We start from the raw sequence: 14769 nt of genomic DNA on the forward strand, positions 1-14769 counted from the left end.
AAACGCTAATTTTCAAAACTAGAAGCTTAATTTGCTCATACTAAGAGGTTCAAATGGAAGCTCGGTGATTCCTGTGAGTATGATAAAATGGTTCCAAGAATGAGCCAGCAGATGGTGAGTCGAATCGATGCCTTAAGTTTTTTCATTCCCTTTGACAGAATCTGGTTTAATTCATCCCTTGTATGAAAACCTTATTTTTAGTAAGTGTGCTCTGGGACTTTGGATAACATCATGAAATTGATCTGACTAATAACCAACTAAATGAGGCTCACACTTCCTTTCCTGTAATGGCAGACAAGGATGACATTGACAGCCTCCTGGAGAGGAACTAAATATGGAATGGAGTATCCCACATTAGAGATGGGTGGTTTTCTTTTCCTTGTCCCGACAGTGTGCACAAAACCCCATAGCAGCTCAATGAGAAAACATTATTTTTTTCCAGAAACTGATGAGCAGAGATGGAAAAACGTACCCTGAGTGAATTTGTTATTTACTCAGAAAGGAACAAATTCATCCATGTGAGCTCAGATGAGAGTTCTCCTTTAATACAAACTCTTGTTCTGTGTATATGAGTTTTTATGCATGCGCAGTATCAAGGTGCATCTTGGGAGCTGTAGTTTGGAAACACGTAATGCAGCAGGACATCATGTGTCACCATGTTATGACCCCTTTCTGACGGGTTATTTTCACATGGCCTACCTGCATAATGATGTCATGTGATGTTTATTCACTGTCGCCAATCACTGGTATAAATATGGACCCCTCCTCCTCACAAAGTAAGAAACAGCTAAGGAGACTGCTTCAAGTAAGTTTTGGGGGGGGGTCTAGGTGTAGGATGACTGAAAATTTGGGGAGCCGAATCTGTTTACTATTTTACTGTGCATGCTCCGAAGCTCACAATCAATTCCAGACTTAATAGCAAATTCATAATACATCGATCCAGGCTCAGTACAAAGGTGAGCATTACGAACAGATGAGTTTCACTCAATGAACTGACTAATTCCAAAATTTGGCAGCATCACTACTGATGGGCTAATGATGAATGATATTTCAGTAGTCATAGATGATTCATTCCCCAGACCCATGCTCAGCAAGGAAGGCTCATCGAAAATATCTAGTTAGATTGAAGACAAATTCACACAATCAGTTCAGTTGACAACATTCTTTCAATATGTGCAGACATTTTGAACTGAACTCAATGGCCCTGTTCAGCTGCATTTTGGGAAAGGGTGGTTAAGCTAACCATGGTGCATGGTGGTTACTGTGTTCCACAGCATGGTTAGACTAACCATTCTCTAACCACCCTCCCTCCCACAGGAACCTTCAGTCCTCCGGATGGGTGGCCATGCATCTAAGCAGTCTTTGTGCAGTCGGCCATTTTGGTGCTTGGTGCTGTGGGCTATTTTGATGCTTGGCGGCTACTCCTTCTTTGACTGCTCTTGCCATAGAGCTCTATGGCAGCTGTCAATTAACCACAGAGGCTGTTCAGACGTCATGCTAAGCTATGCTAGAGCCCACTAACCATCTTGCAGCAAGTGGTTAGTGAATGTAGTTAGTCCATGGTTAATAAACCACCATGGTTGGGACAGACACCTGTTCAGAAATCACACTAAGCCAACATGGTTTGCTCAAAACTCCTAACCATCACGGCTTAGCCTGATGTCTAAACAGGGTCAATGTCTGCATAGCAAATCAGTAACTGAGCATATCAACATGAGCCCTTGATGAATGATATAAACATTTCACAGAGAAGCCCACATTCCTATGTGGGTTCCAGGGAACATCAGCATAGAATGGGGGCAGGGGAAACAGTCACTACAGCCAATATTGAGAATGCAGGGAAAGAAATAATGTCATTATTTCTCCAAATCATCAAGCATAGAATAACTTTTAAAATGTGACACAAAAACAAGAACAGTTCTCCTTTCTTCCATATACATTTTGCAAGAACATTTTGTAGGACATTTTTATAGCAATTGGTTGTATAGCCATTTTCAGCCATCCTCTGACATCTCAGAGCAAGTGCAGGAGAAGGAAATACTGATGATGGCTAAAATAACCATTTAAGCCATTCCTAAATGCTGAAAATTGGAACCTTGCATCAAACTTCTTTTCCCAAGTTGAAGCTTAGTAAAGCCAGTGTGAATTAAACCTGAAGTTGGCCATTGATTTTGATTGGACTGAATGGGCTTCAATCAAGGGGCTTCACTTTAAGTGAACTGTGGATTGGGTTGTTGGAGAGTTTATTGATTTAAAGTTTTTCCATTTTCTCTTTTTAGATTGATTTGTCCATTCACTTCGGTGGAATATAACAGCTTTCATTATCTGGAGGAACGGGAACCCATAACAGTCATTTTGATGCATAACATTGACTATGACACTGTAATGCAATAAGGTGCAAATGGTGCTGGGCCGTTGCTGGCAAGGGAATGTGTATCATGTGCCGCTCATACTCCATCAGCTGTAGTCAGAAGTGGGATCGCTGTGCCCACCTGTGGGGCTCTGGATTCTAGCCATATTGTCCATGACATTGGCACACACCCTACTAGTTATTTCCAGCGAATCACTTGGCACTCTGTTAATATTTTATATTGGTTATATAGTATCTTGGCCACATACCAACATTTTGCAGAGGGCTAAATGGCATAAAATATTTCATATTTCCCAGAGCAAAAAATGTTTTTAAAGAAATTATATACCACAGCATATGCTCGGTAATTTCACATCTTTGCCTGGATGTCAGTACAATACCATGCATATAGTACTCTTGTGGCACTGAAGTCAAGGTTGCAATGTCAAAGCTTATTTTCTGAGGCTTTCTGCTTCTGCTGATCTGACTTTTTCCCCAAATAATTTCTAATTTCATAATGGAAGACCGCACAAGTCATATTTCCAGGATTTCCTGTAAGTGATGTACTGAATACTTAAAAGCTGTTGACTTTTGGAGATGGCTGAAGGTTAGATATTGGAACTCTTTCATTGGTCAGAATGAGCCAATGTTGTCTGGCTGAAATGCTCATTTCATGTTGGTTGGATCTCTGAGGCTCAGAGGAGTTTGTAATATATGGGAAATGAATAAACAAAATAATTGCAAATAAACTACAAGGAAAAATCAAACCCCACAGAAATCCCAAACACATTGGGGGGGGGGGGCAAACTTCAAAAATAACTAAATCTCAAACTGATCCAGAAACAGGATAGAACAAACTTCAGATGAGAAATGAGAAAGCAAAACTGACAGATTCATCCATCTCTGTTTTAAAAGACAAGGTGTCTGCTCTTTAGGGTAAAGATATGATAGAGCCATGTGATTGTCCTGCAATCTGTTAACAACACAGATCAGAATGAGCATCCCCAGTAAAATAGTGTGCTGTGCACTACATGGTGCCCTAGTGTTTATGTGTGTGCATTGATGTGTGTGTGCACTAGAGAGACAAGATAAATGTGCCCCCCCACACACACACAGAGTATGCATCCTTACTCTGACATTAAGTCCCACTGTGTTCTATGAGGCTTACTCCCATGTAAGTTTGTATATGATTGCAACCTTGTATTTAACTTCCAGAGCAGCTGAAATGTGAAAATGACAACTCAAAGAGCCCAAATTATCAAATTATCAAACTGTTAACCAGTCAACCCACCCCCCAGCACACACACAAAACAAGTATCAGGATAAAATAGGGGCTATGCGTTAGTAGGGACAGCTACCTCAAAACAGGGATTGTCCCTGATAAACAGGGAATGTCCCCATATACATTAAGATAAAACAGTATAAGTGACGGGGCATGGAGCCTTAATTCTTGAGCATCAGTGTAAAACTGCTACCGAGTTGATGTTTGTGCAAGCATTTGAGCTCTTGGCATGTAAGTTTCCCCTGGGCTGTTACTGATGTTTTTGTATATGTATTGAAAACTTACACAGAAAAGTACATTTGGACCACTTAGTTTGCATAGCAATATTACATCCAACAATAGCATATAAATCCCAGGGATAGGAACGAATGGAAGCACAAGTTGGAAGAAGTGGAGGAAACTTGATTTGGTAGGCAGAGTTACAGTCAAGCTCTGGGGGGAGCTATGTGTCTTATCACATTGAGATGATTAAATCAACCTCATTTAAAACATTTATATACTATCCCTCATTAAATCAGAGACCAGGTCACTGTACAATGATATTAATAATAACATTATTTAAAACCTAATAAAATAAACACTAGTATCCAACAGGCATAATAAAAGACAGAAAATATTTTGAGGTAGATACAAATTAAAATGCCTGGGTAAATAAAAAAGCCTCTTACAGTCTTCATCGAGAAGATAGTAAATTAGGCACCAGGCATATCTCTTTATGGAGATCATGCCAAAGGGTATGCCAACACCAAGGAGGCCTCTTCTTTGTGACTATATAGGGCACTTCCCGTAAAGAAAGCGCTTGGAGTAGGGTCTCAGTAGAAGATCTAAGAAACAGGCAGGCTGTACAAGAAGAGGGATCTTTCAGGTTTTTGTGTCCTAGGCATTTAGAGTTTTAAAGGTAATTTCCAGAACCTTGAAATGGGCCTGGAAATGCGTAGACAACCAAAGCAATTATTTTCAGAATTATTTTAAGATCAGAGTAATCTGGACAAATCAGGGTGTACCAGTTAAAAATTATGGCAACCAAGAATTCTGCCATTTGAAACATCCAAGTCAACTTTAAGGACACCCCAACATAAAATGCATTACCATAACTCAAGCAGGAAGTTACCAGAGCATGAATCACAATGGCCAAAATATCCCTGTCCAGGAATGGCCACAGCTGGTGAACCAGCTGAAACTGGTAAAAGTTAATCTGTGCCCACTGAGGCCACCTGGGTTTCTAGTGACAAAGGTGAATATACCCGCACCCCAAGGCTATGAACTTGTTTTTTCAAGGGGAGCATAATCCCATCCAACACAGGTTGAACTCAACTTCTTCGGATCAAAGAACCGTTGACCCATAGTGTCTGCTTCATGTTTTTATTCAGCTTCAGGATATTGGCCCTAATCCAACCCTTTACCAAATTCCAGCACAAGTTCAGAAAATGCACAGCCTCACCTTACTTTCTTGTCCATTTTCTCTAGTTCAGTTGGTCAAGTATGTTTTTTTTTTTCCTTGATGGATACTTCTCCAAAGGCAAATGCTGTGATTAAGTAGCAAGTTAAACTTAGTTTGGAGTTTGTTTTTGTTGTAGTTGAAGCTATGGTGCTTCATCTTGTATTATCATGATTAATTTTAAGACATGGTTGTCATAAGAGACTGTAATACAGAAGCCTTGTAATCAATTCTGTTTACTGAGCCCTTGCTCTCATTAATTATTTGCTAATACAGGTTGTGATTATATTAACCCAGTTTGCTACAGCATTACCCTGGGAACCTAAGTTCAGCATTTATAAATATCTTCTTAACACTGAGAGCTACTTAAAATGAAATAGTCAGTATATAACTTTGCAATAACTATCAACATTACAGGAAAATGAAGGAATCAGGCTGTTCCCTAAGACTCTCAATGTATGGGCAGTGCCATCTTAGATTTGCATTCCTAGGAAGAAACTGGAATGCTCCTTATTTAAGATGGAACTCAACTGTGTGGTACAGCTGGGAAAATTTGGGGTTTCTAGGAGAGGTATGGGCAGATTTCAGGCTTGTGTAATTTACTTGTATTACTTGAACCCCAAGATCCACCAATTGGACCCTGGTGCAAAAGTCATATACTTAGGCTCAAACTACATGTCACTTTAATTACTTAGCATGTAGCTGACCCATCTCTTGCTTTCTTACTCCAGAGTAAGAGTTTTTCTACACAAGGCATTTATTGTGTGCTCATCATTCCCTACTCACTGTTGTTTACAGGTTCTTTTGATGATGTCATGATGATGCTCCAGTTTTGCTTCTGTTTTTAACCAGCACTTTCAGTGAGTTTATTTAGAACAGGGAAAATGTAGTATTATTTCTGAAAGTGAAAGAAAACATTTTTCCACTTGTATATTTGCACTATTCCACTATACCACAGTGCCACCTCGAGGCTATGTAGCAGAAAAGCAGGAAAGGAAATGCTGTTTGTGTAGTGCTTGGATCTCAATTCTGTGAGGAAACCAAAAGCTTTAATGAGTTTCCGCCACGCATTAAAAATGTGGTTGTTCAGGCAGGCATTTGGGGTGGGTTAGGGTACTTTTAGAAATATGTTTTTAATGTAGAATTTTATTGTTTTAAACTGTTTCTTTAAATACATCACCCAGGGTGGCTGGGTGACCAGCAAGATGGGCGATAAATAAAATAAATAAACAAACAAACAAACAGCAGATACAATAGATTAACAGCCCCATGTAGAAAAGCCCTATGTACATGTGGACCCAATTCAGATTGGGATGAGCATCCACCAGTAGAGCATCCACCTTCCCCGCAGCTGTTTGCTTTACAAAATCCGGGGGGGGGGGGGTTAAAGGAAAAATGTCTCCATTAGTGTCAATAGAGGTGTTTCCTTTCTTTTTTTTAACCCCCACATGGGAATGGGTGTTCAGAACTAGCTGGGGGGTAAGGTTTAATCCTCCCTGCCCCATGCATACCAGTCCAGATCCAAATCAGGGCCATGCACATTTACTATGAGTAAGAAAGCAAGACAGGGCTCAGCTACACACTATGTAACATGTACGTAACATGTAGCTTGACCCTTAGAAATAAATTATTCTGAGCCTGTGAAGTTGTTGTAGAGCACCAAACTGAATGGTACTCACGGTCCTTCCACACAGAGTCTACTTCTGAGTTTTCTTCATTTCAGCAGCATAATTTGGGGCAGAGAGTCACATTGTTGTTGCTATTCTAAAAAATTAAAATACTTCTAAGCTACCTCTCAGGAAAAGAGCCCTCCCAAGGCAGCTGACACAATAAAGTCTCTTACAGTAAACAAACAAATAATCCGATGCTAAAACAGCAAATGTCAACAAACCCCCAAACACCAGCAATTAAAAAACTCTAGACTTTTAAATTGTATTTAATGTTTCTTTATATTGTTTTAATATATTTTAATTATGCCTGTAAGCTGCCCTGAGTGCCATTTTTTGGTAGAAAGGTGGGGTACAAATCAAATAAATAAATAAATAAATAGCCTAGACAGTACTAAAATCTAAAACACAACTGCAGCTAAAAACCTGGAACAGTCCAATAAAACATGATCAAGAAAAGGCCAGAGAAAACAAGTAAGTCTTCAGGGCTTTCCTAAAAGTGGCAATGATGGGGCCTGACAGACCCCTGCTGGCATCCTGTTCCAGAGGTGTGGGGCCACTGTGGAAAAGGCCCTCACTCTTGTGTACTTGCTCATTTAACTACCCTCAAAGGTGGCTAATGAAGAAGGGCCTCTGTTGCTGATCTTAAAGTGTGGGCAGATGGATAGGGGGCCCAAACAGTTTAAGGCTTTATTTTTTAAGGAATTGGGAGTAAAAAATCCTTGCCAATCTATTGCAAAGGATCTGCTCACCCTGGTCTAGGATACGAAGGGGCTCTGTTAGTATTCCACTACCTAATCCACTCAAGCAAATACCCTAAACTGCTGTATGAATTGGCCTTGGGCATATCTCAGCAGGGAAATAAAAAACTGGGCAGTTCCTCCCACAGTGGTTGGCGTGATTAAGAATGTAAGAAGAGCCGTGCTGGATCAGACCAAGGGCCCATCTAGTCCAGCATTCTGTTCACACAGTGACCAAATAGCTCCCTGTGGGAAACCCACAAGTAGGACATGAATGCAATAGTACCTTCCCGCCCATGTTCCCCAGCAACTGATGTACATAGGCATAGTGCCTCTGATACTGGACGTAACATGTAGCCATTAGGATTTTGTTGTTGTTGTTCAGTCGTTAAGTCATGTCCGACTCTTCGTGACCCCATGGACCATAGCACGCCAGGCCTTCCTGTCCTCCGCTTTCTCCCGGAGTGTGCTCAAGTTCATATTCATTGCATCGGTGATGCTATCTAGCCATCTCATCCTCTGCCGTCCCCTTCTCCTTTTGCCTTCAATCTTTCCCAGCATCAGGGTCTTTTCCAGGGAGTTTTCTCTTCGCATTAGGTGGCCAAAATATTTGAGCTTCAGCTTCAGTATCTATCCTTCCAATGAGCACTCAGGGTTGATTTCCTTTAGGATTGACTGATTTGACCTCCTTGCAGTCCAGGGGACTCGTAAGAGTCTTCTCAGCACCACAGTTCGAAAGCATCGATTCTTCGGCACTCAGCCTTCCATACAGACCAGCTCTCACAGCCATACGTTGCTACTGGGAAAACCATAGCTTTGATTATACGAATCTTTGTCGGCAAGGTGATGTCTCTGCTTCTTACTATGCTGTCTAGGTTTGCCATAGCTTTCCTCCCAAGGAGCAAGCGTCTTTTAATTTCATGGCTACAGTCACCGTCTGCGGTGATCTTGGAGCCCAAGAAAATAAAAATCTGTCACTGCTTCCATTTCTTCCCCTTCTATATGCCAGGAAGTGATGGGGCCAGATGCCATGATCTTCGTTTTGTTAATGTTGAGTTTCAAACCAGCTTTTGCACTCTCCTCTTTCACCCTCAACAAGAGGCTCTTTAGATTCTCTTCGCTTTCTGCCATTAGGGTGGTATCGTCTGCATATCTGAGGTTGTTGATAATTCTCCCGGCAATCTTAATTCCGACCTGTCTTTCATCCAGCCCGGCATTCCTCATGATGTACTCTGCATATAAGTTAAATAAGCAGGGCAACAATATGCAGCCTTGTCGTACTCCTTCCCCAATTTTGAACCAATCAGTTGTTCCATGTCTGGTTCTTACTGTTGCTTCTTGACCCTCGTACAGGTTTCTCAGGAGACAGGTAAGGTGGTCTGGTACTCCCATCTCTTTAAGAATTTGCCACAGTTTGTTGTGATCCTCACAATCAAAGGTGTGATCACAATTGTACTTCCAGTAGTTCTCGGTTCACATACTGCTGAAGCCTAGTTTGTAGGATTTTGAGCATCACCTTGCTGGCATGTGAAATGAGTGCAATTTTATGGTAGTTTGAGTACTCTTTGGCATTGCCCTTCTTTGGGATTGGAATGTAAACTGACCTTTTCCAGTCCTGTGGCCACTGCTGAGTGTTCCAAATTTGTTGGCATATTCAGTGCAGCACTTCAACAGCATCATCTTTTAGGATTTTAAATAGCTCAGCTGGAATACTGTCATCTCCACTAGCTAGGATATGATTTAGGTCATACCTGAATGATTTAGTGGTTTTCCCTACGTTCTTCAATTTAAGCTGAAATTTTGCAAGAAGCAGCTCATGATCTGAGCCACAGTCAGCTCCAGGTCTTGTTTTTACTGACTATATAGAGCTTCTCCATCTTTGGCTGCAAAGGACATAATCGATCTGATTTCGATATTGACCATCTGGTGATGTCCATGTGTAGAGTCGCCTCTTGTGCTGTTGGAAAAGAGTGTTTGCTATGATCAGCGTGTTCTCTTGGCAAAACTCTATTAGCCTTTGTCCTGCTTCATTTTGTACACAAGGCCATGCTTGCCTGTTATCCCGGTGATTTCTTGACTTCCTACTTTAACATTCCAATCCCCTATGATGAAGAGGACATCTTTTTTTGGTGTTAGTTCTAGAAAGTGTTGGAGTCTTCATAGAACCGATCAACCTCAGCTTCTTCGGCCTCAGTGGTTGGGGCATAGACTTGAATTACTGTGATGTTGAATGGTTTGCTTTGGATTCGTACTGAGATCATTCTATCGTTTTTGAGATTGTACCCCAGTACTGCTTTTCCCACCCTTTTATTGACTATGAGTGCTACCATTTCTGTTAAGGGATTCTTGCCCACAGTAGTAGATATGATGGTCACCTGAATTAAATTCGCCCATGCTTGTCCATTTTAGTTTGCTGATTCCCAAGATGTCGATGTTCAATCTGGCCATCTCATGTTTGACCACCTCCAGCTTACCTTGATTCATTGATCTGACATTCCAGGTTCCTAAACAATATTGTTCTTTGCAGCATCGGATTTTCTTTTCACCACCAGACACATCCACAGCTGAGTGTCCTTTTGGCTTTGTCCCAGCCGCTTCACTCTTTCTGGCGCTACTTGGAAATACCATCTGCTCTTCCCCAGTAGTATATTGGACACCTTCCGATCTGAGGGGCTCATCTTCCGGCGTCATATCTTTTAGCCTTGTGATACGTTCCATGGAGTTTTCTTGGCAGGAATACTGGAGTGGGTTGCCATTTCCTTCTCGAGTGGACCACATTTTGTCAGAACTCTCCGCCATGACCTGTCAGTCTTGGGTGGCCCTGCACGGCATAGCTTATGGCTTCACTGAGTTACATAAGCCCCTTCGCCACAACAAGGCAGTGATCCAGGAAGGAGAGCCATCAGGATTAGTATCCACTGATAACCTCATTCTCCACGAATTTGTCTAACTCCCATTGAAAGCCATCCAAATTGGTGGCCATCACTATCTTGTGCTAGTGAATTCCATTTTTAACTACATGCTGTATGAAGAAGCACTTCTGTTGTATAGGTAGGAGGAATGACTGCAAGAATCAGCAGGTCTCAAACACAACTGTTCTTTATTCAGCACACACAGAAGTGAAGAACTTAGCAGGCACTCCATCCACTGTTGCTACTCCCAACTTTACAGGAGTTGCCAAGGTTCAGAACAATAACTATCCCACAGTACCCACCTAGGATATATAACAACTTCCTTTTATCTGTTCTGAATCTCCACCAATCAGCTTCATGGGATGACCCCAGGTTCTGTTATGAGAGAGAGAGAGAGAGAGAGAGAGAAATGTCTCCCTGTCCACTTTCTCCACACCGTACATCATATTGTACACCTCTATCACATCCCCTCTCACTTGCCTTTTCTCTAAGCAAAACAGTCCCAGATCAGAAATAATATAAAAAGCAGAGACCTCTACATCAGGCATGGGGAAACTGTGGCCTTCCCAAAGTTGGTAGACTAATAATGTCATCAACCATAACCATTGGCCATGCAGTCCAACAAGATCTGGAGGAACACCAGTCCCCTGCTCTACACTTTGAAATGATACCGAACAGGCATATGAACCAGAAAATGCAAATATGCAGCATGTAAACTTAACTCAGCTAAAATCTGCGCAACTGACATTTGGTGGGAATGCGCTGGAAAAGAAATCATATACTTTTACGCTATACTTTAATTTTTAGTCACAGTCTTTGTGTTGTCCTGCTTACGAATAGCTATTCAGCCTACTATTCCTCTGACTGTCTAATGTCTCAGGACAGAATTCTTTTCAGATTTTCTTTATTAGAAGTATTTTGTACACACTAACTAAACTACCATCCACCCAATCAGTTGTGGGGAGGAAGAAATAATCCTCCATTTTCTAGCACTTCATTTTGTGAACTACCACCTACTAACTTTGATGAGCTACGCACATAACTACAGACAGTAAAGAAGCATTAAACTATGCCAGGTTGTGCATTTTCTTTTAATAAAAATCTTAGTGCTTGTCATAAAGCAGACTTAAAACCAAGCCAGAAAGATTCTCTTCATATCTGACCCTTTCAAATCTAGTGTTTTTCTTGATCAATCTTCAACATATAAACCAAGATTTCTTTGGCAACCAGTGTAACATACCGTTATCATTATTTTCATAAAAGAACATTCTCCCTACAACTTTAAAGATTTTTGTAAATTTTGGATATCAAAACATGACATTACAAAGTACATAGTAACTGAATCACTAAAAATCTACCTTTTCTCCCTTTTCATCATGACCTTTGGCCAGTTCTGATAGAAAGGGTGTCAGGTTTCCCTGCCCTAGCTGGGATGATATGCTTAGAGGAGGTCCTTGGAGAAAATGTGATGCTGAAATAGAAAATCCATATGATTTTGCCCCCCAATATTTTTTTTACATAAGCAGGATCTGGCAGAAATCTAATGGGGCATACGGGTGATTTTTTTGGTTGAAATGTGGGTAGCATTGTATTATACCCTTGTTTGTTTAATGTAGTTATGAATTGTGTACTTATTAACTGACTTGATGTTTCAGTTCTGAAACAGTTTATAGGTTTACTCTAGGATTTTTACTGTTAGATAATTTTTCTTATTGTTGTCTTTGATATTGGATTTGATACTATTGTATTCTGTATGATGTTGTTAGCCACTTCAGGCTTCCTTTCAGAGGGAAAAGCAGGATACAAATACACCACGAGGGTGATGATACCGATACTGTCCTGCTTTCAATACTTTCCTAAAAATCCTTGTAGATGTTCTATTTTCTGTGTTGGAAAAAATATGTTTCAACCAACCCATACTTCCTATGAAAATCAGCAGTGTACATATACCAGGAAGCTACGTTGTTGTTTTGTTGCTTCCTGACAAGCTACTGCATATGGTTATCTGGCTAGCACCAATTCTTGGGTGACCTTAGGCAAGCCATATAAAATCCTGTAATAGCGTAGGATGGCATAGGCAACATTCTGGAAAATTACTATGACACTGTGCAACAGGGAAAGAATGGGCACATCTAGCACGTTATTGAAAGTGTAGGTCTTTGGAGAACACCAGTAGTGGAATGGCTGGAGTACCATTCTACAAGCACATTGCAGCCTACATGAGCCATTCCTTTAGTAGTGCATTTCAAGAATGAAAGAGTGATGTTTGCAAAGAGCATGTGCTCATTTGGAGTTACTGTGAAGGAAAATAAATTCTGCATGAGAAAACAAAAGACATGAAATCGGCATATTTGTTTCCCTGTTAGGTTTTCTGAATAGTTTGCAATCCATACGCTTTACATGGGCCCCATCTACATGAGCCTTTTACTCTGGGGCGGGGGCGAGCCAAGGCCCCTCAGCACAGATGATGTACTCGCCGCTCTGCAACCACCTGTGCTTTTCTCCCGGAAACTCTGGATTTCCGCGGTGGCGTTTTGCTATAATTTTTGGGGGTTGCTGTGGGTTTCCCCGCAGTTGCAGGCCATCTGTCCCTTCCCCAAACCAACTTCACATTTTGCGGTGGGCATGTTGTAGGCATGTGTAGTGCTTGCGGCACTCTGTGATGCCCCTTTATGCCCCCCATCCCTTTGCAGCTGCGTAGTTACAGAGGCACAGAGAGGCGTTTTCAGTTATTTAATCACACTTTCGCACATTTTTGCAGCTTCGTATCTTCGCAATGGCTGCTTTTGGACTCAGTGTCCAAGGGCTGGGGGGGGGGCTGGGGGGAAGTCTATCTTTGCTCTGGCCACCATTTCGGAGCAATGGGTAGGCATGTACCCATTGTCACTCATGCTTGTGAGTGCGAACCATTGCGAGAGTCTTGGGCTGGGAATCTCACATACGGATGGCATGGAAATGAAGGAGCAGAGAACAACCAATTTTTAACTAACGAGGGAGGGAAAGACACAACAGAACCCCTAAAATACAAAACAGCCAATGAAGTGTTGCACCCCAACACTCACGAGACTGCACAGCTGCACATTTAAGTATAATGGCAAGAAAAAAGGGCACTGTGAGTCTGTTAGGGAAGCCCACAGTAAATCGCGAGTGTATCGCAGGGGATGCTAGTTCGAAACTGCATTGCTGCACAGTTGCCAATGGTGTGGGGGGTGAAAGTGGTGCCATGTAGATGGGGCCATGGATTGATTACAATTCACTGCTAACTTTGGGGAGTGTTATTTGCATTACGGATTATGTACGTTTCATGAACCAGGTACTAGTAAACAAGATTAGAAAGAGTAATCTAGTATTTGTTTGAGTGCTGTCCATGGTTTAAAGACCAAGGCTGTGGAAGTCTTGAAGTGAATGGCCAGATTCACCTTTATATGCAGAATTGCCCACCATGCTACAAAAAGGAGAAATATAACAAGGAAGCCTTGGCTGACTGACTGGAACATGAAAATCCTTTTAAAAGGGAAATCTTGAAACGCAGGTTAGAATTCTAGAGTTCCATTGACCAGTCTCACCCTTTTCATACTCTTCTGTTCCTTTGTATGCATCCTTTCAGTGCAATTGTGCATAGCTGCAGCACTGGTTCCAATGAATGTTTTCTTAATAGCACTACTATGAGTTCAGGCCTGGATCAAATATTAAAGGATGAACTTTCATAAGACAAGGCAATATGCTAGGACTCACATATGCTAAACTTGAAAAGTAATGGTGAAGGGTGAAATAAGAGTTCACTCTTTGGCCCAGTGCCATAAAACAGGCTGAACAAAGTAAAGAAGCTAGTTGCTTTAAAACAAAGTCCCATGCTTAATGGGCTTTCCCCCTTAAAACAGTACATTCTTTCCATCCTTATGTCACCCCATTCAAGAGAACTGCCTACAAATGTGAATTGACAGCTGTAGCAACTTCTGTAATGTCTACTTTCAAGATTATGGAATTTACAGTGACCGATAACCATGTGTTCCTGGCTCATATTTTACATTGGCTCACCTGCATCATGAAAGGGCTACATTGGGGAGTGGGTGGGTTGTGCCCCACCCACAACTTCCCTGTGCCCCCGGCTGCTGTTAGAGAGCTTTACACTGAACGTACTTTCAATCCCTGTCCAGATCTTTGCACTAAATGCACAAAGATCCCTAACAGCAGCCAGGTGTGTTGGAATGTTGTGGTGGGGGCTTGCAGGTGTGCCCACATACCCTCCCTACTTTAGCTCTCCCACGTTGCATACGCCTTAGATCAATATGCAAACTAATAATTTGGAAAAATCCCACCCTTCCCCAAACTAAAGATATGCTTTTCAGAATAAGGCTGCAATCCTATACACACTAACCT

At 41.5% G+C, this 14769-nt stretch overlaps 1 protein-coding gene across 1 annotated transcript in view; it reads right to left on the reverse strand.

Annotated features, from left to right (window-relative positions):
* Positions 1 to 10554: 10554 nt before the first annotated feature.
* The window catches only part of IMMP2L (inner mitochondrial membrane peptidase subunit 2), a 756637-nt gene continuing 752422 nt past the window's right edge, over positions 10555 to 14769 (reverse strand). The window contains exon 7 of the mRNA XM_084810764.1: positions 10555 to 10764. The gene's annotated coding sequence lies outside the window, so the exon portion shown is untranslated. The remainder of the gene's footprint in view (positions 10765 to 14769) is intronic.

This window comes from Heloderma suspectum, chromosome 7, assembly GCF_057233095.1.
Source record: "Heloderma suspectum isolate Gila_16-S chromosome 7, 16-S_ref, whole genome shotgun sequence".
NCBI classification, from domain to species: Eukaryota; Metazoa; Chordata; class Lepidosauria; order Squamata; family Helodermatidae; genus Heloderma; species Heloderma suspectum.